This window comes from Benincasa hispida, chromosome 3, assembly GCF_009727055.1.
Source record: "Benincasa hispida cultivar B227 chromosome 3, ASM972705v1, whole genome shotgun sequence".
NCBI classification, from domain to species: domain Eukaryota; kingdom Viridiplantae; phylum Streptophyta; class Magnoliopsida; order Cucurbitales; family Cucurbitaceae; genus Benincasa; species Benincasa hispida.
Genome location: NC_052351.1, coordinates 37,793,471 through 37,817,382, shown reverse-complemented (window position 1 = coordinate 37,817,382; position 23,912 = coordinate 37,793,471). Strand labels below are relative to the sequence as shown.

General features: G+C 35.3%; 1 long non-coding RNA gene across 3 annotated transcripts; it reads right to left on the bottom strand.

Annotated features, from left to right (window-relative positions):
• Window positions 1-2,511: 2,511 nt before the first annotated feature.
• Window positions 2,512-7,781, bottom strand: LOC120074736. Of its 3 annotated transcripts, none has more exons than XR_005481052.1 (3): window positions 7,330-7,781; window positions 6,974-7,230; window positions 2,512-2,573 (listed from the first exon to the last, which is right to left on the bottom strand). It is a non-coding gene; the product is annotated as an uncharacterized LOC120074736 (long non-coding RNA). The 3 variants fall into 3 exon arrangements; XR_005481053.1 differs by lacking the exon at window positions 2,512-2,573 and adding an exon at window positions 6,366-6,408; XR_005481051.1 differs by lacking the exon at window positions 2,512-2,573 and having other exon boundaries at window positions 6,870-7,230; window positions 7,330-7,779.
• Between the last annotated feature and the right edge of the window lie 16,131 nt (window positions 7,782-23,912).

The following is a 23,912-nucleotide window of genomic DNA, read 5'->3' as shown; positions in this document are numbered from 1 at the left end:
AGTTCGATTATATATGATATAATTGGACTTATTAATTATATATGATATAATTGGCTAAATGTATGAGATAGATTATTTTGGAGAAAATTAGATATAAATATGATTTATATCAAGTAGAGGAGAAATTACTATAGTAGATATGTGATATCAAACTATAGGGTAAAAATATAATATGATTATATTTATTAATAATTTAATTTATTAATTATATGATAATTAACCCAAAATCTTGCTCGGACGTGCGTTAGTGGGAACAGCGTCAGTTATTGTAATCGATGAATAAAAATGAAATTTGTTTCATTGTGAATGGTTCTGAAAAAGATCGGAAGGTTTTGCGTTGGTGTGAAAACGTAATCGATCGATTAAACTCGAGAGCCTTTACGATAGTAGCTCAGCACCTAAACGATCGCATACCTCGCGCCTAAACGATCGCCTACTTAGCGCCTAAACGAGCGCACACTTAGTCTTAAACGATCGGTTAGCTTTCCTAAACGATTGTATAGTGTGTCGTGTTTGCTAAACGATCGCCTACCTTTTTCTAAACGATCGTTCAGTAAAATCTACACGATTGTATAGTTTCTTCTAAGCAATAAGCATTTTTCTATGCGATAGCTTCATATTCTCTCTCATTTGCTTATTACCTACACGATCAGTTCTTCCTCCTACCTCTAACAAACTCACCGAAGACCACGCTTTAGGTTCCCACTCCGAGAATACCTGGGGCTCCTTTTTGGTGGTGTCGTCCCCGCTACATTCCTGTGTTTGCAGTTGTTCGTACTGCTGTATTCGACGCATCTATTGGGCGTTGGTTGTTTGGGTAGAGGTCGTCTGCTGCGTTGAGTTCCATAGTTAGAAGAGTGTCTTCAACTGGTATGAGAACTTTGTCCCTTTTTATTTTGTTGTTCAAAGCATGCCATTAATTACTGTTTGTTTGCATAACTGTGCGTTTGAATATATATAGTGTATTTCGGTCACGGTGAAATTGGAGCGATCCAAACGCGCTCATGGAACTCTTTGTTAAGAGATCCTTCAGTTTGGTCTTCAACAAACACAACATCTTGACTTCTTATGAGCTTCTTCTATACTGGATCATAAAATCTATAACCAAACTCATCTTGGCCATAGTCAAAAAATACACATGGTCTAGTCTTTGCATCAAGTTTCGATCTCTCATCTTTAGGAACATGAACAAAAGCTTTACAACCAAAAACATGTAGGCTTCTCTTCAGAAAAAACTGAAAGATGCAAATCATTCATATATAAAATATCTTCCATTTTTTTTCCTGAAATTGATAATTTGACCCATTAAGGGTAACCATCTTAGCTGAACTAGCATCCATATTCAACACACCCAATTAACTTAGCCGACGCTCTGATACCACTTTGTTGGGATAAATACTATATTTCTCGCATCAATTACCCCACTCTTGTGTGATTCTAATAGAATACTAATCAACTAACAACAACAATAATAATCAAGTAAGGACACAAGCAATTTTAACATGGAAAACCCCCCTCAATGTAAGGAGTAAAAAACCACGGACCGAAATCAAAATCTCCACTATAATCAATAATGGGTTACAACGAGTTCTCCCTAGTCCTAACTAGAGGCATATACAGTAAATGTCTCGAAATTAACAATCTTGGCAATAAACGGCAACAAATTGAGAAGAATAAAATTAGAAACGTCTCGCTTGAAGTGGCAATCAATTAACCATGGTATCTGATTGTAAGTAGCTCCAAACGAAATCTCCATCGTCCAGATTGAAGATCCTCTTGTCAAGAATACACTGTCAAATTTTCAGCTTGATCAAACCACAGATCGATCCCTAAATGGTTGAAAAATGCTACTGGTCAGAATGCAAAAACTCTTATTTTCTTCTATTGTTTAAATCACTCTCGATTTTCGTAAAATCTACCACAGGCTGTTGTACGCTTTTTTTAAAACAAAACCTAAAAGCCCAAATGGACCATTTATTGGGATTTCACTTTAAGTGAAATAACTCAACACATATATATTCAAATTCGTAAGAGTGTGTTTGGTAGAAAATATGAAAACATAAATTTGAAAACAAGAGATTTAATGAAAATAAAGTTACATTTAATGCTTCACATATGTGTTTGATAGTATATTTAGAAATTAAATTCTAATTTAAATAATTATTTAAAATGTATTTGATATTATGTTATAAAAATAGTTGTTGTTACATACTAGTACTTATGTAACGACCCAACCCCCTAGGACTTAAGTTAGGTCGTTATTAAATACAAGCATGCATGGAACTTAAAACGGCACTCTGTTATGGTGAAATAAATGTTAATTAAATAAGGTAAGTTTAAAAGACTTCCATTAAATTCAAATATTAAAAACAACAGTAAAGTACCCATAAATCATAAATGATAATAAAAAAAAGTCTGAAAACGATTCTTAATAGTAAGTTTTAAACATCAAAACTGAAAGTTAAGAAAAACATGAAAATAAATCTAAATCTCATGAGCAGAAGCATAAAACTAGTCCCAGTGGCTCGATCACGAATTCCGCTTGCCCATTGCTGGTGCATCTCTACCTTTACCTAAAACAACAACATGAGAAAGAATGAGTATAAAATACTCAATAAGTAACCCTGCTACTGGGGTCAAGTTAGACATTCATGTCCTCTAGATGCCTACCTCTAGTGGAACATATAAACTGTTCTAGTCCTCATGAGACCCATACATACATGAAAAACTAATTTTTATCCTACTGTAGCTAACTATGCCCACTACCTCTAGTGAATCCCGAAGAAAAAATAATAACTGGTGAATCCCGAAGGAAACACAAACTGGTGAATCCCGACAGAGACAATATTTGGTGAATCCCGACAGAAACGCGAACTGGTGAATCACGAAAGAAAATCAAATTGGTGAATCCCGAAGGAAACACGAACTGGTGAATCCTGAAAGAGACACAAACCTAGTAGGCATTCTAACTAATCAATAAAATCACTATCATAGGCTCAACACCATAATCATCACAATATGGTTCTATGACATACTTATATGCCTCAACATCATGGCTCTACAAAATACACACATGCCTAAACATCCACAGATCACATACAACCTCATGGAATCAAATGTCATCTCATGCTAGCATTCAAGTATCTATATGCACAAATACATCTTTCAGATCCTCAAGCAAGAACATGCATCAGTTATACTAAACTATCAGTTCAACATGTTGCCATTCTGCCATAACATTCATCTATCATGCTAGCATACATCCAGTGCCCGGCCCATAGGCAGTTCCAGTAGTAAAATTACTTACCTCGAAGTCAAATTCAGATATTAATCTAAGCTAATGATCTCCAATAAAAATAAATCTTGAATTAAGTCCCCTAATATAGACATAATACTAAATTTCAGTCTTTGGAACCAAGACCCAAATATACAAATTTAATCCAACGATCACTAATTAACTTACCCAAACGAAACTTGATCAGCAAACGCTCGCAAGATTTCGACTCCAAAATCTCCTCTTAGCAAAATTTTAAAATTCAATGGACAATGACTTGGAACCTTCAAAATACTTAAAATCAAACCATCATTTAGTCCAATAATCAATAGGTGCCCGACAACCAACCACAAGGATCACAATGCTTACTAAACTACTTGTCGAACGAACTAGAATCTGCTGGACAGCACGTTGCACACTCTAAAGTACTCCAATCTTGGATCTAAATTCCAAATGTAATCGGCATCAACCAAAAAGAAATCCAAAATTTAATGGGCAACCGAGAACCTTCTATACTCAACCGCTCTTACACAAAACTTACCAACATTAGCCGAAATCTGATGAATGACAGCGGAGATCGACGGCTAGGCTCGGGCAGTGGGTTGGACGAGCGGTTCGGCCTCAACCAAACAAGGTTGGGCGGCGTTAAGTGGCTGCTGGAAGAAATATTGTGGCAGCTAGGCATGAAGGCAGTGGCGGGAGTCGAAGCTCGAAGCGGTGGCGTCGCTCAGCTGGGCTTGTTCATGCATGAAGGTCGGCGCGACTCCAATGGATCTAACAGATGACGTCAAGCGAAGCTAACGTGCGATTGGGCTTCATGTCTGACCGACGGCGCACTGAGGAGGCTTCGGGTCACCGACTGCTCCTTAGCATTGGGTCGACGGAAAGCGTGGTCGCAGGGAGGTTCGGTGGCGAGGGTTTACACGAGGGAAGGCGCGGTGTGAGGAAGAAGAGAAGGGAAATTTTCTTTTTTATAAATAAAAATAATAATAATAATAAAACTTAAAAACTTAAAAAGGAAATAAAATAAACTTTATTTTATTTTTTTCCTTATTCCACTTTATTTTATTAACTTCTTTTCTTTCCCAAAAACTGAAATTAATTCTTGCCATTAATTTCTAAATTGAATAATTTTTTAAAGACAAAAATTAAATTCCCGCACTTATACTTGAAATCCAAAATTCCAAAAATTCCCTCCAATAATAAAATTACTAAAATTACAATAATATTAAAAAATATATGGGGTATTACATTCTTCCCTCCTCAAAGAACTTTCGTCCTCGAAAGTTCGTTCTTGAAAAAGCTCCGCGTACTGGGCCTTCATCTCATCCTCTCACTCCTAGGTAACCTCCTTGAACTGGTGATTCTGCCATAAGACTTTCACAAAAGCAATTTCCTTATAGCGCAATGTCTTTACTTCTCTAACGAGGATCTCTACAGGTTTCTCTTTGTAGCTCAAGTTGTCATTCAACTGCAAGGGCTCGAAGTCAACTACATGAGATGGGTCTGTCACATACTTCCTTAGCATCGAAAATGGAAGACATTATGAACTAAAGACAGTGTTGGGGGCAATGCAAAATGGTAAACTACGAGGCTAACTCGCTCCAAGACCTCAAAAGGTCTAATGAATCTCGGACTCAACTTCCCCTTCTTGCCAAACCTCAGAATACTTTTCATGGGTGTCACTTTTAAGAATACTTTCAATTAGTCTCAAATTCCAGGTCCTTACATCTTACATCGGCATAGCTCTTCTGTCTGCTCTGAGCCGTTTGCATACGAGCCCTGATCTTCTGTATTGCCTCATTCGTGGTCTGCACTAATTAAGGTCCCAACAATTTCCTCTCTCCTACCTCATCCCAACACACAGGGGACCTGCAACTCTTCCCATATAGAGCCTCAAATGGTGACATCCCAATAGTGGACTGGTAGCTGTTATTATAAGCAAACTCCATTAAATGCAAGTGAGCATCCCGGCTTCCTGAAAACTCTATGGCACAGTCACGCAATATGTCTTCCAATATCTGATTCAATCGCTCTGTCTGCTCATCAGTCTGTGGGTGGAAAGCTGTACTGAAATCTAATCGGGTCCCCAAAGCTACCTGAAGACTTTTCCAAAAATTAGATGTGAAACGAGGGTCTCTGTCCAACACGATGGACACAGGCACTTCGTGCAATCTCACCACCTCCTTCATCTATATCTGTGCCCACTTATTTACTAAAAAGGTGGACTTCCCAGGTATGAAATGTGCTAACTTTGTAAGTCTGTCTACCACAACCCATATCACAGTGAAACCTTTAACTGTCCATGGCAACCCCACGATGAAGTCCATAGACACATGGACCCACTTCCATTTTGGTACACTCAATGATTGTAACAAGCCTGTTGGTTTCTTCCTTGGGGCTTTCACCTGCTGGCACACCAAGCATTTACTAACGAACTCTGCAATCTCTCTTTTCATATCATTCCACCAGTAGTAACGTTTTAAGTCCTGATACATCTTGGTGCTGCCGGGGTGAATCGAAAATAAGGAACTATGAGCCTCTGACAACAACTCATCTTTAATATCACTAACTGTTGGCACGCACAAACGTTCCTGATAAAGGAGGCCACCTTCCGCTAATACTAAGAATTCGCCATCCTTGCCTGACTTCACCCTACGAACTCTCTCCTCCAGATAAAGGTCACCTCGCTGCACATCAATAATCTTCTACCTTAGACTCGGTCGCACTGTCAACTGTGCTAACTGTGTCGTAACCTTTCCCACTGCCAATGCAATCTCTGCCCTCTCTAGCTCCATGCACAAATGAGTCTGTCTGATAATGAGGACTCTGAATGAGCCACCTCTAGTGGAACATATAAATTGTCTTAGTCCTCATGAGACCCATACATACATGAAAAGCTGATTTCTATCCTACTGTAGCTAAATATGCCCACTACCTCTAGTGAATCCCGAAGAAAACACAATAACTGGTGAATTCTGAAGAAAACACAAACTGGTGAATCCCAAAGGAAACACAAATTGATGAATTCCGAAGGAGACACAAACTGATGAATTCCGAAGGAGACACAAACTGATGAATTCCGAAGGAGACACAAACTGATGAATTCCGAAGGAGACACAAACTGGTGAATCCTAAAAAAAACACAAACTGGTGAATCCCGAATGAGACACAAACCTAGTGGGCATTCTAACTAATCAGTAAAATCACTATCATAGGTTCGACATCATAATCATCACAATATGGTTCTATGACATACTTATATGCCTCAACATCATGACTCTACAACATACACACATGCCTCAATATCCACATATCACATACAACCTCATGGAATCAAATATCATGAGCATATCCACATATCACATACAACCTCATGGAATCAAATATCATCTCATGCTAGCATTCAAGTATCTATGTGTACAAATACATCTTTCAGATCCTCAAGCAAGGACATACATCAGTTATACTAAACTATCAGTTCAACAGCTAGCATACATCCAGTGTCTGGCCCGTGAGCAGTTTCAGTAGTAAGATTACTTATCTCGAAGTCAAATTCAGATATTAATCCAAGCTAATGATCTCCAACAAAATAAATCTTGAATTAAGTCCCATGATATAGACATAACACTAAATTTAAGTCTTTGGAACTAAGACCCAAACATACAAATTTTATCCAACAATCACCAATTAACTTACCCAAATGAAACTTGATCAACAAACACTTAGCAAGATTTCGACTCCAAAATCTCCTCTTAGCAAAATTTTAAAACCCAATGGACGACGACTTGGAACCTTCAAAATACTTAAAATCAAACCATCATTTAGTCCAATAATCAATAGGTGCCCGACAACCAACCACAAGGATCACAATGCTTATTAAACTACTACTTGCCGAACGAACTCGAATCTGTTGGACAGCACGTTGCGCACTCTGAATTACTCCAATCTTGAATCTAAATTCCAAATATAATCAGTATCAATCAAAAAGAAATCCAAAATTTAATGAGCAACCGAGAACCTTCTAAACTCAACCGCTCTTACCCAAAACTTACCAACACTAGCCGAAATCTGATGAATGACAGTGAAGGAAGGCAGTGACCGGCGGAGATCGACGGCTGGGCTCGGGCGGTGGGTTGGACGAGCGGCTCGGCCTCAACCAAACAGGGTTGGACGGCGTCAAGTGGCTGCTGGAAGAAATGGTGTGGCGGCTAGGCATGAAGGCAGTGGCGGGAGTCGAAGCTCGAAGCGGTGGCGTCGCTCGGCTGGTGCTTTGTTTGCGCGTGAGGCCGGCGCGACTTCAACGGATCTGACAGACGATGTCGAGCAAAGCTAACGTGCGGCTGGGCTTCACATCTAACCGGCGGTGCGCTGAGAAGGCTTCGGGTCGCCGATTGCTCATCAGTGTTGGGTCGATGGAAGCGTGGCTGCTGGGAGGTTCGGCGGCGAGGGTTTCACGAGGGGGGGCGCGCGGTGTGAGGAAGAAGAGAAGAGAAATTTTGTTTTTTATAAATAAAAAAATAATGATAATAAAAATAATAATAATAAAACTTAAAAACTTAAAAAGGAAATAAAATAAAATTATATTTTTTTTCTTTTCCTTATTCCACTTTATTTTATTAGCTTCCTTTCTTTCTCAAAAAAATGAAATTAATTTCTGCCATTAATGTTTAAATTGAATAATTTTTAAGGTCAAAAATTAAATTCTCGCACTCACTTGAAATCCAAAATTCCAAAAATGTCCTCCAATAATAAAATTACTGAAATTTCAATAAAAAAATACGAGTATTACAATTTAGTTGACAATAAACTATAATTAATTTATTTGTGAATATAATTTATGTTTAAAAAATTATATAATTATTATTTTGTACAATTATATAATTTATAATACATTACATAATACGTAATCCTATTTTTTTTAAAATGAATTGAGTTTATAACATGACATACTATATATCTAAATGTTTTTATCATTATTTAATATAATTTTAAATTTCAAAATTTGGATACAATAAAAACATAAAGGCATGTTTGGTTCACAATCTAGATTATGTTTTATTTTTTCAAATTTATTGAATTCAATGAATATGTGTTTGGCAGACAACCCAAATTTTGTTTCTGAAAATTGTTTTCGGATTCTGTGATCCAAAAAATGTAAATTTTGAAAACAACATTTTTTATGTTTTCACGGTATCTGGAATTTGAATTTTAAAATTTAAAATGCACAATTATATTAAATAATGTTTAAAACATTTAGAAATATAGTATATGTCATGCTATAAACTCAATTCAATTTTTAAAAAATTAAAATATTTATTATGTAATATATTATAAATTAGGTTAAATTCCAAATTTGGTCCCTACGGTTAGGATAAAGTTAAAAGTTAATCCATATGGTTTTAAAATTTAGATTTAAGTTTCTATGGTTTGATAGAACTTCACATATAGTCTCTATGGTTTTTTAAATCCTTTTAAATAATCTCTACCACGTGAACTATTTATGAAACTCTTATCCAACCGTAGGGGATAAATTCAACTTAATCATAAGACCAAAATTTTTACTTCTTCCAAACTATAAGGACAAAAATTTCAATTTATCCTATAAATTATATATTATTACAAAATAACAATTTTACAATTTTTTTACATAAAACATGTTCATAAATTAATTAATAATAGTTTATTATCCATTAATATTTAGTGGATAACTACAACTAGTTTAAATTAGAATTCAATTTTTTAATTCTACTACCAAACACATTTGAAAACATGAAATACAACTATGTTTTCATTTAATACCTTGTTTTCAAATTTCTGTTTTTAGATTCTCTACCAAACAGACCTTAAAATCTTGTTTTTAGAATTTGCACTATCTGGATCATATAAACTGAAAACGGTATTCAGAAATAGAATTTGAGTTTTCTATCAAACATATATTTGCTGAACTCAATGAACCTAAAAACATAAAACAAAATCTAAATTATCTACTAATCAGCTCTAGTATGCCTTGGATTTCCAAGAAAGACATAGTAAACCTTGCTATGGTTCGGAGTTAACCTCAAAATAGAAATGTGCAACCTTGTTGACCATTACTATCAAGAAGGCATTGGAAATGGTTAATTCGATAAATCACCATCTAATTATTGTCAAGTCATAATAGTTAAAGAAACGATGAAGGGAAAAACTTAAGGTTGAAAAAATTTCTAGTATTATTATAGTATTAATGTACTACTCCCATTCATAATTTAACACGTCATTAAATGATATACTGATTTATTTTGTATGCTTCATGTTATTCTTCTTAAATGTTATTATTATGACAAAGTAATAAATGAAAGTAGTATAAAAAATTATCCATACTATGTAGGTATTGCCACCATGACTGCCACAATGGACTCCTATCATATAACTTTACTTATGGTGTACTTTTCATTTTGTCACATTAATTGTTTACAAATAATAATGTTGCCATGGTATGGTACAACTACAAAGAATTCATTCCTTGAAGTTGGGAGGCCAATTCTCTCCAACTTGGTTTGTTAGAATTAGAGGTGTTAGAAAATGATAGACTTTTCAATTTGGTCCTAAGTTAGTTTGTGTTTTTGTTTGCTTTTCTCAAAAATGATAAAAATATAAATTAAAATATTATTACGACTCTCATTCTTTGAATTTTTATTCAATTTTTGTCAATATACTTTCAATTGTCCAATTTAGTTCATGTATTTTCAATCTCTCTTAAATTTATATAACATAACTTTCTAATTTTATTAACCTGACAGTTACTACATGTAAGAAATTTTCAAACGAATTCTTTGACCATTTCAACTCAAAGGAAACAATTTTATTTAAAATAAATAGTAATAATAAGATGGAAGTATTCAAATCAACAGACAAACCTTTATTTGGGGTAACCCTAAAAATAATAGTTAAAAACATGAAATCTTGTAAATCTTGTAAATGTAAAAACCAAAAGTTCTAATTCAAACATTCCATGTCTTGTGACAAACATGAACACCAAGTGGAAGCTTTTAACGGGTCCCATGACATCATCACGAATCCTTCTTGACATGTGTTGTTATTACATTGTTTTTCTTACCTAAAAACATATTATATAAAATGGTGAGTTTATAGAACACTCAGTAAGTAATCTCACTATCGAGGTCAGTCTATGCAATTATCATATGCAATAGATTGCTACTTATAGGACTTGGGTTCTATAATTTTTACCAAAATAAGTTAAATATAATAATAACTTTCAAGCAAGGAAATACAGTATATGGATATGTTTTCAAAAGTTATCGTAAAAATACTAGTAAAAAATAAAAATCAACAATAAACTAGTAGTCGAGACTAAATTTAAGATTATTGAAAGTACAAATACTAAAGTTAAACAATTTTAAAGTATATTAACAAAATAGTATTTTAACATTATATATATTATATATATAGTATATATTCTGAGCCCAAAACCAATGAGAAAAAGATGTTAGAATTGGGGATATCTAAAATAATATTAATTTGTATAGGTGGCTAGGGATACTTTTATAAAGTGTGTTTAAGAAATGCTCATTCAAAAAGGCATATTACAAAAATATTAGATTTTGATTTAGTGTTCCAGAATTAATGACAAATTATTGATTTAAAAAATAGAGTTGAAATATATAAATATATATTGACGATCTTTTTCTTTTATTATTATCATTACTTTTTTCATGAAAGGATATATATGACCATGATAATATAATTATTACTCTGATTTGATAAATATAAGGAATAGTTTGTCAAACATTTGTAATGGACAATATGATTATAGTTGAATGTGATTTTTAAAAAAAATAAAAACTTCATGGAAGAATTATTCCACGTGCTGAAAGTTTTCTACTCTCGCTCTCTTGAGTTTATACAATAATTATATTGATTTTTAAAAGATACTTTAGGTTAGGTTCATCTTGGATGAAAGGTAATCCATCAATGATAACATAAAAAGTGAATCAAGTTGATTACTTTTGTTGTTATTTATTTACGTTCCATAATCATAATAAGTTGTGGAGCCCATCTCAAAATTTGTAATCAAATTATGTAATCTAAGTGAGAAATAGAGGGTGTTTAATCTGATTGTGGTTTAAAATTACTAATGACCCACTATCTTTACATTAATGTTATCATTACCAATAATATGAAAATTATATTTGCAAATATTTTAAAGATGAATAAACTTTTTAGAAATTTCTCTCGAGGATTTAGCGTCGCCGCTCTATCTTCTAGGGTTTAGCACTGCTGCTGTCGTAAGTGGTTCGTGCGTAGGTGGTGGGCGGTTCGTTCATATGTGGGAGGCGGTCCGTTTGTGGGATTATGTTCCTCGCGATTTGTTATGTCCATTCAGTTCGACAGTCCGTCTTCTCCAGGGCGTTCTTCACCACTTCAGCTTCAGGTCGGCTCTTTAGGTTCGTCAAGGTGGAGGTGGAGGGTCCTAATCGGTTCCTCGCGATCTGTTTCACTGGTCTCTTCAGATGGAGGTGGAGGTCGGTTCGTCAGGTTCCTCGCGATCTAGTCTTTTCAGGTAGTTCAGTCAAGGTGGAGGGTTTGGTTCATGTCTGGTCGGTTCTTCTGGTTTCGCTGTTCAGACGAGTTGTTTGGTTGTTCTGATCTGAGGTTGTTCGTGCCTTTAGAGTATTGAGGTGCAGGCTAACCACAGTGGAAGTGGGTGACGATGGTGCGTAAGCAGTCGCCTTTAAGATTGAAGGAGAAGAATAGAGGTCGAGTTGCTCGAAAACCCTTTCGTCTGCTTAGACCGGAGATTGATGCTCGTTCTTCGAAGGTAAAGGATCTAGGGTTGTCTGACGGTCATTCTGAGGAGGGTGACAGGTCTGGTAGGAGGAGTGTTGACAATGTAGGGCTGAGGAGGTCGACGGTGGGTGTTCCGGAGGCGATCGAAGGGAAGTCGTTGACGCCTAACCTAGATTCGGTAGTAAGTCGGGTTGTGGGTGTTGATTTGTGTGGGTAGGGTTTTGGGTCAGTTGATGGGTGGGGGAGTTTGGGCTCTTATGGAGTTAGGGACTAAGGTCTGAAAGGTGTGTCTGGGAGCATTGAGGGTGTTGGGGGCTCGGATGAAAACCGGGTTGTGAGGGGTGTTGGGTTGAGCCTTGATGGAATTGGGGTGATCGGAGATGAAAAGGGTGGTCTGGTTCTGGGGGAGCTGAGAAAAAGGTCAAAAGAAGTGGGGGTTTTAGTGGGTGGGCCACATGTTGGGCCGGAGTTGGGAGGCTTGGGGGGCAGAAGTAAAGCAGGGATGAGGTTTCACGGGCTGGGCCTTTTGGTAGTGAGGGTCACTCGATAGACACACGGGATCTTCATGTTCGGGAGGAATCGGTTCCCAAAACTAGTTTAGCTAGGGGGTTTGGTCCTAAGTCGGCCATGTTGGAGAAGGGGAGTGTTTCTGGTGGTTCTAGTCACGGCGTGAAAAGGGGTAATTCGTGGGTGGCCCTTTTTGGATCGAAGTTGAGGGGAAATTTAGAGTTCATTCCCCCAGTGGTTGAAGATGAAAAGGTTATTGTTGAACCCTATGAGGAAATTATTGAAGAAGGTGTTTTTCTGTAGGAGAAATCTTTGGTTGGTCAATTTGTGGATGCCAAACTCTCGTATACTGTTATTTGTCGAATTATTCAGAGAATTTGGGGACGCGTAGAGATGTCAACTATTACCTTGTTGGAGAACGATTTGATTATCTTTAAATTTCAGAAAGCAGAGTCAATGGATTGGGTGCTGGAGAATGGTCCGTGGCACTTGGGTGGCAAACCCATTTTATTACGACAGTGGTCCCCAAGTAGTGTTCCTAAAACCTTTGTTTTTTATTCTGTTCCTATCTGGATTAAACTGGAGCGTGTTCTCTTGGAGTTGTGGACAGATAGGGGTTTAGCAGTGTTAGCTAGTGTCGTGGGTAAACCTGTCTCTTTTGATGTTGCAACAAGAGAGCAGCGGCAGTTATCGTTTGCGAGAGTTTGTGTTCAGGTGGATGGTGATTCGTTAATGCCCCTTTCAGTCACTATTAAAATGCGGGGTCAGGAGTTTATTATTCCAGTAGTGTATGAGTGGAAACCTCGTAAGTGTGCGTGTTGTGGATCCTTTGGGCATACTGGGGCTGTGTGTGAGAGGAAGGGTGTAGAAAAGAGTCAGAAGTTGTGTATTGTGGCGGTAAATGAGGGGTGTTTGGGAGAATGGGGGTATTGAGAGTGTGAAGAAAGGGCATGACGTGGGTATTGGTGAAATGAGAGATAACCCAGTGGTTAGGAGTAAGGGTGTGGAGAGTGTTGACGAGTTTACTATGGTCAATCGTCGTTGGCAGGATAGAGGAGGTGTAGGCCATAGGGGTGGCAGTGGGTCACCGGACTTGGTGCCCTTAAGAAACAGAGCAGTATATGGGTCCCCTGGAATTACGGGGTTTGTAAAGCATGTTGATAATCGCAATAAGTTTGATATTTTATGTGATGAGAGGGGAGACTCGATGACTTTGGCTTTTGTGCAGGCAGATCCTGATCCATTGTCTATTATGGATGAGATGTTCGAGAGTTCGGGCAAAGGTCCAGTGGGAAGTGGTAGGTGTGATTTGTTGCAAGGTCCATGATTTGGTGTTCCTGGAATGTTTGAGGGTTGAACGACCCTATTAAGTGTAGGGTGGTGACAGACTTTCTGGCTTCATCCTCTGTTACTTTCTGCTACTTGCTTGAAACGAGGGTTCGTCATGAAAATTTTGGTATGGTAATGGGTACGTTTGGTGATGCATGGAGTTGTGTGTGTAGCTATAATATGCCGAGAGTTTAGAGGATCTAGGTGATGTGGCGGAATAGTGTCTATGAGTTTTCTATTGATGTCAGTGGGAATCGGTTCATTTCTGGGACCATAGTGGATATTGTATCTACTGCTAGGGTACATATCGGTGTTTTATCTGCCTCAAATCATATAAACGAGAGGAGGAACTTGTGGTCTTAGCTGATGGATGTGTGTGTCTTATGGCAGCTTCCTGGAGTTTTTTTGGGGGATTTTAATGCTATTCGTCGTAGTTCGGAGGATTTTGGTGGTTGCCCTAGCTTGAGAGAGATGAAGGAGTTTGATGGGTCGTTATTGGAGGCAGATCTGGTTGAGTTGGGTGTGACAGGTAATTGGTTTACTTGGACTAGTAAAATTCAAGAGAATGGTATCTTGCATCAATTGGATCGTTGCTTGTCTAATGAGGCATGGAAGGTAGTCTTTTCGTAGTCGGAGGTTAGGGTTAGTTAGTGGGAAATTTCTGATCATAGCCCTCTTCTGGTGTCTACAGGGGAGACGAGGAGTAGGTCACCTCCCACTTTTCATTATTTTTCTTATTGGGCGGAGGCTGAAGGTTTTATTGATACTATCAGGTCAGTGTGAAGAAGGTCTAAGGATGTGTTCCTGATGGTTAGCTTTGTGCGAAATTTGAAGGCAGTGAAGAGAGTTTTACGTGCTTCGTTTGAGAGGCGTATCTATGTGTTAGCTGATGAGGTGAGGGCGACTAGGCAGGTTATGAAGGTTGCTCAGGCGAAGGTAGAAAAGGATCCTAATTCAGAGTCGATGTGTGCAGAGCCGACTCGGGCCACTGAGGTGTTCTGGTCAGTGGCGAGATTGGAGGAGGCGTCACTCCGACAGAAGGCCAGGGTGAGGTGACTGGAGTTATGAACACAACTTTCTTTCATCGATGTGTTTGTTCTCGACGCAGCTGTAGTGGTTTATTTACGGTCGTGGATGCAGTTCAGCTGGCCTGAGGAGGGGGTGGAGGCACTTGGTTAGCCAGTAAGTCGGGATGAGATTAAGAAGGCTTTATTCTCGATGAAGTCTGGGAAGACTTCTGGGCCTAACGGGTTTTCAGTTGATTTTTACATAGTTGCTTGGATTGTGGTTGGGGATGATTTCTGTGATGCTGTGCTGAATTTTTTTTAGACCTACCTACTTGGTGGAGTTAATTCTACTGCTATCACTCTTATCCCAAAGAGGCGGGGAGCAGAATGTATGGAGGATTTTCGTCCTATTTCTTGTTACAATGTTGTGTATAAGTGTATCACGAGGATCTTAGCTGAGAGATTGCAGTTGTGGTTGCCTGCTTTCATCAGTGGTAACCAGTCTGCATTTGTTCCGGGTAGGTCGATTTTCGAAAACATCTTATTGTGTCAGGAGCTTGTAGGAGGCTATAAGGAGGGCAGAGGGAAGTCGCATTGTGTGTTGAAGGTAGACCTTCAAAAGGCGTATGATTCGGTCAATTGGGATTTTCTGTTTGGAGTGTTGCTGGCTATAGGTACGCCCCATCAGTTTGTTAGTTGGGTGAGGGCTTATGTTACTTCGCCTATGTTCTCTGTGATGGTTAATAGTTCCCTTAAAGGGTTTTTTCCTGGTAGGAAAAGGTTGAGATAGGGGGAGTCGTTGTCTCCTTTTTTGTTTGTGATGGTGATGGAGGTCTTGTCTAGGTTGTTGAATAATCCTCCTGTGTGGTTTAGGTTCCATGATCGGTGTGAGCGTGTGAGCCTGACGCATTTGGTTTTTGCAGACGATTTAATGATTTTCTGTGCAGCTGAGAGAGATTTTTTAGAGTGTGTGAGGCAGGTCCTAGCAGATTTTGCAGAGTTGTCTGGGTAATTGTAAATGTTAGAAAGAGTTCCATGTTTGTTGTAGGTGTGGAGTCTGGGGAGACGGAGGAACTAGTTGTATTTATGGGTTTCTCTCTTGGTTCGCTGCCTGTTAGGTACCTGGGTTTACCTTTATTGCGGGTCCGGTGCAGGTTGAGGATTGTGCTCCTTTGATTCAGAGGATACAGCTCGTATTAGAAGCTGGCGCAGCGTTGGTCCCCTCCTTTGCTGGGAAGATTACAGCTGTTAGGTCTGTTCTTACAATCCTTTCAAGGTATTGTGGTAATGAATTTCCGTGTTGCCTGCGTGTGTAACTTCAATGAGGTTTGATCTCTCTGTTACGTAGTTATTTATGGAAGGTAGTGCAGTGAGTCGGGTGGTGCAGCAGGTGGCGTGGGATGAGTTGTGCTTTGCCATTGAGCAAGGGGGTTTGGTGTGAAGCTTGTGGCATCTTGGAACCAGCTGCTGTATGAAGCTGGTCTGGCTTCTCTTAACTTAAACCAGGTTTCATTATTGGTAGGATGGGTGGAGGGCTTTATCGTTTATTTGTGCGGGATACTCGTGGGTGTTCGGAGTGAGGGTTGGGAGGTCTTGGGGCTTGAGGGCTATCTTGCGAATAGAGATAGATCAGCATTTGGTTCATTTGATGGTTAGCGATGGTCGATCTTGTTTTGTTTGGTGATCTTGCTACTAGGGTGCGATTTTGGATTTCATATGGGTCTACGGTGTTTATGAGCAGGGAGTCGTTTATGGTAGGGCACGTTGTCGGATTCATGTGATAGTGAGGGGGGTTGGAGTTGGCCTACAGTGCTTGGAGCTTCTTGAGATATGGGGTCTTATTCAGGCAGTGAGGACGAGGGTGGGGGGGAGGGAGATTATATCGTGTGTGGGTACCGAATGCGAGGGGTCGGTTTTTCTATTCGTTAGTGGCTGGAAGAGTATTGTGGTCCTCGTCGTCTACTAGGGTGTCTTGGCGCTGATATTTTATAGGCCGAGGGTGTGTAATTCCGCGTCACTTCCTTCTGTGTGTGGTTAGCGTGTGAGGGACAGGTTGGTCGGTTTGATTGTATATTTTAATGTTTGGGTACGCGGGATTGGTTGAGGAGTTGGGGTGTGTTGTCAGAGGGGGTGCCTTCTGTGTGGGGGAGGTATAGAGTCGCGAGATCATTTATTTTTTGAGTGTGGGTTTGGGAGAGAAGTGTGGTCTGGTGTGTTGCATCAGTTGGGCTCATCACATCGAGTGGCGAGTTGGGATGTGAAATTGAGTTGGTTGTGTCGAGTGGGGTCGGGTAAGGGGATACGTAGTAAGTTATTCCGTGTTTTTTGGTGTACTTCCATATACTACATCTAAAAACAACGTAATCGGCGACTACATGGAAATAGACCGAGGTCGGTGTCAGCTCTGGTTCACCTTATGGTCTCTACGGTTCGTGCTCGTGCTTCTTCCTGGTGGGTTGATCTTCTTGGTCTTATATAGTGTGTTTACGGATGTTTTTCTTGTTGTACTTCCCGTTATTCTTTGTTTTTGTTGTTGTCCCTTGTTTGTGGGAGTTTGTTTTCTTTTCTCGGGCTTTCTCTCTAGTGGTCTGCGATTTTGTTTCCTTTTGTGTTGGTTTTGTTCTGTAGGCTTTGTTTTGGGTTTTGTTACCCTGTCTTTGCTTGTGCTTTGATGCTTTGATGTCTTGATCCCAGGCTATGGGATCCCCCATGTTGTTGTATAATAATATCACCTATTCTAAAAAAAAATAATTATAAATCTGCTATATTTATTGTTACCTTTACCTTTATCATCGTTATTATTGGGGTCAAGCAAAAACGGTAATGGTCACGATAACAGTAACAGTAAAATGTGACAGATTGATAATTCTCGGTAAACGCAATCAAAAGCAATCCAATTATATTTGTGATTTAGGCCTACTACGATTCATCTATTAATAAAATCTCATTTCGATTACACCAATTTTTATTACAGTTTGATAAACGTGGTCTTAGTTCAATTCAATAGCATGTGAAAGTGAAAATGTAAACATTTGACTTTTCAATAGATTATAATTTTTTAATTTATGGTTTTTTTTTTTTTTTTGTAAGTTTGATATATTCGAGCCGAGATTTTGAGTCTATGTCTTGATTTGAGAGTATATGTTTAACCAATTCAACTAATAATCATGCCTAGATTAATTGATTTCATTCAACAACCTTAGATAAATTTTGTAGGAAAATGATAAATTGCATTATAACTGTTTTCAAAACAATAAAACTTCTCTTTTTGAGTCAATATGATGGGAATATATGACATATATATCTCAAGTTATAAGACATGAGATTTTCTCGAGTTAATGATAATTTAGTTTATTGATAAAATTGTAAAATTGATGATTTGAAAAAAAATTAAAATTTACTTCCTATGATTTAGAAAGTTTGACTTCAGTCCATATGATTTGATAAAATGTCATAAAAGATTTTTATGGTTTGATAAAACCCTCATAAAGAGTCATGAACTTTTTAGAGACTAAATTCTAGTTATGAACCATAGGGACTAAATTCTAATTTTCTCAAGACTATTGAAAATAATTTCGCAAATTAACCTAATCTATTTAAATTTTGTTTAGAGCTTTAGCATTCTCGATTTATTATTATTATTATTATTTGGGCCTCTAGAATTATATATTTTTGGGCCTAATAAACAAGAAATCCATCATGAGACCGAAATATGTGGGCTTGAAAGTATGGAATGGGCCAGACGTTCGATCATTTCATGTGTGGCTTTTTCAGGCATATTAGGCTTAAGCCCGTGTGCTATGGCTTGGGCCGTTGGGTTTGGGCAATTGAAAATCTTTTATATTTTAGATAAAGAAAATAAAGATAATTCCGGATAGTACTTTTATGGCTAATAATCAAGTGTATAATAATATTTATTATAAATATAGAAAAAAATTATCATTAATAGACTCTATTATTGATAGAATTCCTATCAATGGTATGGTTTGTTGGTTTGTCACTAATAGGTGTTGAGAGCTAGATTTAAATTTTGTTATGTTTTGCTTTTTTTTTTTTTTTTTTTGTACATTGTGCTATATCTAATAATATTCTGGACTTGATTGCTATATTTGCAACTGCCTTGAAAAAATTATTAAATTTTCTATATATTAGGTAAATAGATAATTATAGATATTTAATTTTGTCAAATGAGAATCTTGTGAATTAGTGATTATTATTAATGAGAATCTAATCGCATGTCCATGCAAGTTTTTGGTTGAGGAGTCGAGTTGACGTATAAGAAAGATACTCACATTGGTGTGTTATTGTGTCCAACACGATGCTTGAGTCAATATTAAACTTAATTGAACTCGAGCAATATGATTTGGGGTTTTTCAAGAAATATGTCAAAAAAAATATTTTATCTGTAATTACTTTTTACAATGTGTTTTTTTCCTTTGAAGAAATTGCTTTTCAAAATGTTAGGAGAGCATCGATCAATACTTTGCTATGTTTTAGGTAAAAATTTAAGGATTCGTTTGATAGGTTCGTGTTTCTTGTTTTTAGATTTCATTTTATATTTAGTTTCTTCATTTAAAAAAGAAAAAAAGAGGAGGAAAATTGAATAACCATCTAAAGAGTCCAAATATGAAATAGTATAGGCACAAAAGTGTAAAATGATAGAATCTAAGGCTAATTTGGGTTGACTTGAGAAAAAAATGTTGTTCTAAAAATTCACTTTTATTTAAACACTTTTGATCAAAAGTGTCGAAAATACACTTCAAAAGTTATTTTAAGTAACTGTCAAATACTCTAATTTTTATGATTTATTTTTTAAATTAAACACTTGAATATGCATTCTAAACGCATTAAATCAACTTTGATTTGTGTTGACACATGATAATTGGTCAATTTCATTTTTAAAATATGAATTTTAAAAAAAAAAATCACCAATTCAATGAATGCATGTTTGAGAATGATTTTGAAACGACTGAAACTTCTTTCATCATGTTTATTCACTTTGAAACACATCTTAAATTGCTCAAAATTAATTCTACACTTCTAAATGAATTTTTCTTCTTGTTCTTTTTTTTATATACCCATGAGTATCTGAACCTGCTTACACGGACCTCGACTAATCTTACGGGACAATCCACCTAACTCTACAACACCTGAGTGTCAAGAAAACTTGTAAGATGTTAAATCTTAGGTAGTTGGCCACCATGGATTGAACCTATAGTTCTAAATGCAATTTTAATAAATTTGATTTTGAATTATTAAAATTATTTTTAAAGTGATTTTGAAAATGAAAAAAACGATTTAATCATTTCAGAATTACTCTCAAACATGTCATTAGATAAACTTTGTCAATTGTGTTGGTTCGATTCACTTTCTTCATATCTCAACTTTTTATATCTAAAAAAAATCAATAATTTAGAGTTTTTTTTTTTTCCAGTATAACAATGTGTGAAATGAAAAAGTTGAGTGTGTAACTTCTTTATTGATGACACATACTTTATATCAGTTTCACGTTGAGAACAACGACTTTAAAGAGGTAGTGTTTGTTTTCAAAGTATAATTCTCGAAAATTAAATTCTATAAAACTTTTTTTTCTTTATTAGTTGAATTTTAGTAAAGTTCAAACAAGGAGTGAATAACACAAATATGGAAAGAAAGAATAATAATGATACAAAATGTTACAACAAAAAATTGGCCAATTGGATAAGATTTTACAACTAAGAATAAAAACAATGATGTAAATATTCAATGGAAGAACTTAATTTTCAAAAAAATAAAATAAATTAAATTAAATTAAAAAAAAATTAATATCAAATGTTACGGCTCATGAATTAAAATATATTCAGGCGGAAAAAAAACGGCACACAAGGCGGCTGAATGTTACTGCCACGCGCGCGTGTTAGTTAATAAATAATAAATTTACATATCCTTTCAGGCTAAAAATAATTAATTACAAAACAGCCCATCATCTTTGGTTTTTTTTTTTCCTATACATTTCAAGTCATAATTACTAATACGCCCTTCTTTATAGCAAATTCATCATCTCATTTAATACCCACATCACTCATCCATATCATGGTGATGGCAAAATAGTCTTGAATTATGTTGAATTTTACTATATGAATAATTTCACGAGAAATTTGAAGTCTAATACACGAGATCAATGTTTATTATTATTTTTTATTAAGGAAAGAGAGAGGTGAAAAAGAGAAGAAAAAAATTGCACATCATGTGGTGTTTACTAAATACTCTATGATGCATGAATTAGAGATCAATTAATAATAGTTTTTGCAAGTTTGGGGAGTTTAAAAATGGAGAAATGACATTAAAAAAGGATTAACCTAGGATTTTTCGCTTACCTCTTGAACTAGGCATGAGCTTCTTAAACTAGGACGATGTGAGACTCGTGTCGCTTTAGGTAAAAGGCTTACTTTGGTCTTGAACACCCTAGCCCTAGACGAGGTGGATTTTCGGCCACTATCATAATTTTATTCTTCCTTAAGGGCTTGATTGGGTTTTGAATCATGTTTTAGGGTTGGACGACAATCGACGATTGTTTTTGGACATGTTCATACTAGACTCTTTTTGTCTTGAAAATCCATAATTTTTTTTTTATTTGTTCCTAAATCCAAAATTACTCATAACAATTTCAATAAGTCGATCGTTTAAATGATAATTAAATTAGAAAAATGACAAGAAACTAAGATTGGAAATTTTAAAAAATGTTCCAAATTTTACATTTTAAAAAATGTTTACGTAGCCTTATACAATATAAAAAAATATAAATGAGAATTCATATATAATTGAATCGATTATATCGTCGGATAATAAATATCTTTAAGAAGTTAATACTTTTTATATGGAACCATATTTAAATTTTTAATATATATATATATATATTAAATGTAGGTGAGAAATCATTCATATATTGCATCCTAAGTTTTGGTGTTCATTCTCATAAGAAAGAGTTGTTATGTTATGTGAAACACATTGAATTTGACCATTGAATGACCCCAAGACATTAATGTTTGAAATGAAGGGAGAAAAACACAAACTTTGATACCTTAATTCAAAAAACAATAAAAAAATAATAATAATAATAATAAAAAAAATAGAAGAAAAAGAAGTTGAGGGAAGTAAAAGAGTATTGAATGGAGGGCACAGTTACTGTCAGAGGAAAGTACAGGATATTATAAAAAGTTGACATCTAATCTTTCACAAACATCTTGTATTTTCACTATGGGATATGATATGGCTGTTATTGCCCTATTTTCTCTCTTTAAAAAAAAATAATAATAAAAAATACATATCAAGTTCATTAATTTTTTTTCATGTCTACGTGTCTATGAAAACAATACCAATACAAATGTGATAATTTTACATTTTAAATGTATATCGTAGGGAAAATTCCATTGTTGTGTTCATCAAAACATCGAGGTCTGAATTTTATAAAAATATTCGTGAATATTTTCTAGAAAATAGAAAATCTACAAAATTCATAAAAAAAAATATTTATATTCACAAATAACCATTCCGATTTTCAAAAGTAGAAATATAATTAAAACTAATTACACAAAATAACAAAATTTTAATATTCTTTGATAAAGATTGATAAAAGTTCATCATGACTAGTAAAAATTTAAAACTTTGATAATATGGACGTAATAAAATATTTAAATAATTTTAGAAAATATTGAGATGCTTATTTGTTACTTTAATTATTTTTCGTAGAGCATTTTTTTTTAGAAATATTGATCAATTTAAAATATTGATACATATAAATGTAAAATAATTAAGGAAGGAATAAATATAGGTGTGGCATTGAAGTTATGATTTTATGTATGCTGGTTCTGGGGACGTCCTTCGCATTGAGATGTTTGGGTTTCTAAAGTGAAGTAAATTCAATACGGTATTTAATATCATGAACCTCCCACTCTTTTATTATTATTATTATTTATTATCCCCACGTTAAATTATAAATTTAATACCTAAACTTTAATAAATATTTAAGTCTTTACAACTTTAAAATTGTCCAAATATATTCTTAACATATTAGAATATTTGTAAAATTAACTGATTTCTTAATAAAAAGCTGAATTTCATGTCTAATGGGACCAAAAATTTTAATCACGTGTCGAGTAAGTTTATAGATTAAAAAAGTATATTAAATTAGTCAATGAGTTATTAGACACAAAATTGAAACTATGGAACATGTTTAGCAAATTTTAAAAATTTATGAACCTATAGTACACATAATTATAGATTCAATAACTTATTAGACAAATTTTAAAAGTTAGGTATTAAGTAGACACAAACTTAAAAGTTTAAGGATGAAATTTTGATCCCTATAGCTTTAATTTATTTTAGTCTATATATTTTTAAACCGTTAATTTTTATCCGTGTACTTTTAACTTTGGTTTATTCTATCAAACTAAACATAACTCAATTAGCATTCAAGAATGCTAGAAATCATGAGATTTGTGGTTTGAATTCTCTTACTCCCAATTGTACTAAAAAAAATTTGATTTATTTTATCCTTTCATAATCATTTTGTTTTTAAGGGATTAAAATGGTCTATTTTTTAAAAAAATATAAACTAAAATAGATCAATATAAAAATATACGAACAAAAATAACATTTTAGAAGTAATAAAATCAAAATTTACCAAAATAAAAAAAAAATCAGAAACTAAAGTATTACAATATTATTATTATTATTATTTATTATTGGCCAAACAATATTTCTATATACATTCTTTCTTTCTTTTATTTCTAAATCACTCTAAATTTACGTCATTATGCTTTTTCTTATTAAATACTAGCCTTTATATATATATATATATATATATATCAAAATAGAAAGAGATAAAGCAATTATTGCTTTTAACCTTTATTTATTTATTTATTTTTCTTTTGAAGAGATTATTCTTTTTAACCTTTGTACAATTGACTGAGTTGAATTTAATTCAAAAATTTGAACTTCCTGTGACAGGTGAAACTATTTTCCCT